Source organism: Mytilus californianus, unplaced genomic scaffold, assembly GCF_021869535.1.
Source record: "Mytilus californianus isolate M0D057914Y unplaced genomic scaffold, xbMytCali1.0.p SCAF_9, whole genome shotgun sequence".
Taxonomy (NCBI): Eukaryota; Metazoa; Mollusca; class Bivalvia; order Mytilida; family Mytilidae; genus Mytilus; species Mytilus californianus.
In genome coordinates, this window is record NW_026262745.1 from 49,454,416 (window position 1) to 49,458,786 (window position 4,371).

Sequence of the window (4,371 nt, forward strand, 5' to 3'; positions counted from 1 at the left end):
TCGACCAATCAGAATCTATATTTGCTCCTATTATTTTCGCGGGAATCAAATGATCAAAACAAAGCCACGAGGGTTTGTTTACATTGTAAATGGAGTTATAGAAATCTTCCATTTCGAGACCGCATTGTAGTGTGATTGGTTACCATTAATTTATTATTCTTTGAAGATGGTTATTTAGTTCAATTTTACTATTGTAACACGAACTATGATAAAAGCTGATGCTATATCCTGAAGTCGCAGTCATCATAGATTAGTGGCTGATGCATATCAAATAAAATAAAATTTATTTAAAGTCGGTAAAAGCATACAATACAGTATATTTCACAAGCTCTTTGGAGCTTTTAAAACCGACACACTTACAGTACCAACATAACAAATAACATCAGACAAACATGTAAGAACACAGATATAAGTTTATGATGCATAGGCCTGAAATCTCAATGTTGCTAGTCTAGACGAAGTTTATGTTGTCATGATCTCTGTTTGATCTCTTTATTGCTAAAAAAATGAAATATAACCATAAGAAGAAATCATTATTTTAACAGTAAATGTTAAATTTGCTCATTAATTTGATTAAAGTTTATTCGATATGCAGATTAACATTACGTTAAACTGAAAAATTTAATTATTCTTGTTAATAAATTTAAGAAAATATTTGGGCGTATATAATCAGTTTGTTTACTAATCATAAAAGTTCTCAAAGAAAAACCACTGAACTAAGGTGGCAACATAAGGGAACATTGTAATGACCCCAGATATATAGAAACCAAGTTCGATTAACTTCTGCTAATTCGTTGATGATTTAAAACAGAAGATTATTTAATTACATGCTGCTATAATTGACTTGAAAACCCAAAGCTGAAATGTAAATGTGCAAGTATACTTGCAATTAGACCAAAAATGTGTTTTGATGGACTTTCGCCAGTCGTCATACCTTAAAAGGGAGTCCTGGGTTTTTGAGTAGATTTGAGTCTTTACCACCAAGTCTTAATTTGTCTCAATGGTATAGATCGAACGAGTTAATTCTGTCCGTACATCTACCTGCTGCGCATATGCCCTCCCTTTTCACATCCCGAAAAAACTATGAAGTACATGCTGTGGAATAATTTAATCTTCATATACCATTGTATGATATCCTGTGACTTTAACCTCTTAGAATTGTCATGGTGAATGAACATATTTTCAAACAAAAAAAATAAAATCAAAGTTAAAAATGTGACATATAATTACTCTCTTCACATTCCCACGAGATATAAATTGTTGTGACTCAAAGTGTAATTGGGAATGTGTTGATATCAGAGATTTGTTTTTTTTATTTATATTTTTTTAGATGAAATAAAGTGCGAGTATTTTGGATGTATGGATCAGGTTGTTATATATATAATTGAACTCTGCACATAAGTTTTGATTAAAATCCAGATTTGGATATAATTGATCATAAATGAGATTGGATTGCTAACTTCATCTGATTGCAACTGGAATTTGATTTTAAAGTCATATGAAACGAGTTTCTCAAAATTATAATGTTAAAGAAATTATTGAACCAATGCAAGCCAGGTGCATGTGGATCCAGGAATTCGAAAAGGGGGAAATTGCCTTGCTCGCTAACTTTTGGAGTGATACTTGTCAAAGGTCTATGCATTTATCCTATATTTAGCTTCATAAGTGGGCCCACCCCATGGGCCCACACCCTAAATCCACATCTGCATGCATATATACTAAACTAAATTATCTATGCACACTTTTTTTGTACATTTATTACGAACTTCTACAACGTATTATCGACAGATGAGATTTCATTCAGTGATTTTGGTCGAAAAATAATTAACTTTCCAGTTTGTTTTCGTAGATTAACGGATGGTGACATTGATAAACAGTCAACACAGAATCATGGAGCACGTGAAAAACAAAGAATTGATAGAGCGATGTTATTTTTTCTTTATATTTTCCTTGAATTCCCATTTGTTAATTAAACGTTTTCATAACAGCTGTTTATTTATACTTTAAGAATACATTTTTACTATTTACATTCAAGCGAGCGTTTGTTTACATTCTTTCATCACGGTCGTTTTTCTCTCGCATTTTGCGCTGAGCGGTGGCAAAAGTTCTAAAGAGAGGTCGCGCAGTTAAGGTCAGTGCATACGGAAAAATATCGGCGAATTTATTATAGTACGGAAAGACAATCTGAATTTTATAGCAGTACATTTCTGACGATTACAATAAGATAAAGTAGGTTCTTTTACAAGAAAACACACGAACTCTAGTTTTATGGCAAAACTTAGCTATCCAAGTATAAAAAAAAAACAAAAGATATTCAACATTTTTTTTAAATTGAAGTATCATATGACTTTAAGGTCGAAGACAAATACGTTATAATTTATGAATACTACTTGATGACATTCAGTTTCGTAAATGCGTTATATTAAAATTTAGTCTTTGGCCTGAGAGTAGTCTCAGCTTTGGCAAATTTTAATATCACAGTTGTACTGCGTTTTTGATTTGGTATTGATAAGATTCTGTATGAAGTTCGAATGGATTTAAGAAATATACTATGAATGACTAAAGTTTAATTAACAACTGTAAACATATCTTATATCGGGAAAAAGTCAGCTAGAATACGTTTTTCTGTCTTCGGTTTAAGTTAAGATATCGAGGTGGGGGATTTGAATATTTGGTATTGGTTACACAGTGATTGGTTATATTACTTATTATACTCAGAGATTAGATTGGACACGAAATTTTAGATGTACTATACATATAATGTTTTTCCGGCAGTTATATAATTATATAACAGATTTGATCAATTTATATGACAATGACTGGAATAAGTTTATTTATATTTTAGCTTTATAATTTGGATACAGAAGTCCTATAGGGATTTACAGTAAAGTCTCCACTAGGAAGTAGAATTTTGAAATAGAACTGAATTAGGGATAGATTTCATAGGACAGCAGAAAAATTCCAACTGAAATTAATGGATCATCTAAAAATGATGTCCAATCTGGAAATATGGCATCACGTTCTCTAAGAATCGTGATCATAAGTTTAAGCTTGGTCCCGATACGCATACTGGTGAAGCCGGATTTTCATACACCACCTGCAGACAATGGCGTGGGAGTGGACTAAAGACTGGAGGTAAATTTCTGAAATTGATAAGCGAAACAAAGTAGGAGCTAATTGGTCATGCAGTTTTCTTTTTCATTTTCTCCAAAAATTGGGGGGGAACACAATCCCCTCCCCCTCCCCTCAAAGCGCCTACGCCATCGAAACCAACTTGTCTTTTCAATCTTCATCAACTTAGATATCCTTGATCAAACAGAAAGACAACCGATCTTGACCCTTACAGCATAGGGTTAGTTTGAAATAGAGAAGAAGAAAAAACTATCATTCACTGATAAAATCGTTTTTTTAATGATGTGGTGAAAATATACAAAGTTTTCCGAATGCGACATCAGACTTCGCCACAATATTATATTCCTGAAGTTTTGTACTGAACAACAAGTATGATATCCCCTGTATATATATACATGACCATTATATATTAGGATTCCCTTCTCTGCTTTTCTTACAACTTTACAACATTAAATATCAATTCGCTTCTATCAAAATTTTTGCATTTGAAAATGTAAAAATTTCAACCCGCATTCCGCAAATTGCTACACCATATTGAAATGGTATGATAAATAAATCTTTTCCTTTTACAATTTCTGATAATAATAAGGTTCCTGTATTCTTGTCGAAATCCACCATGCAAGACTTTTTACACCATAACTTTTCTTGTTTCTGTTCGATCGCCTATAGCTAGCCGACTCAGTATACATGCACGATATGGGGTTTTCTCATGGTTGAAGGCCGTACGGTTGCCTACAATTGCTTACATCCACTTCATTTGAATTTTGGTGGATAGCTGTCTCATTGGCAAGCATACCTCATCTCCTGATTTTTATATAGCTATGTATGATTAACCGAAGTTCATAAAATTTCACAGGATCATCGGCAAGGAAAAACTAAAAAGTCATTAAAAAAAAATAAAAAAAAATGCTCCCTCTTGTTTTAGATTGGTGGAACTTTCTAATATTTTTTTCTCTGTCAAGTCCATGCTATCTGTCACCCAGTATATATATATATATATAATAGAAAATTCAACGAAAAAAACATCATTATTTATAACATGTGCATAAAAATGTCTCCAAGAACCTTTTCAATAATTTTAGATAATTTAACACCTAGCTTTTAATTGTTTGCAACAAAATGATAAAACACAACATTTCTTTCAGTTGGAATTTTTGATAAGCTGCAACATTATAGCAAAAAAATATTTTTGGAAAACTATATCAAAAAGAAATTTAACTGGTCGAAAAAGTCACATGA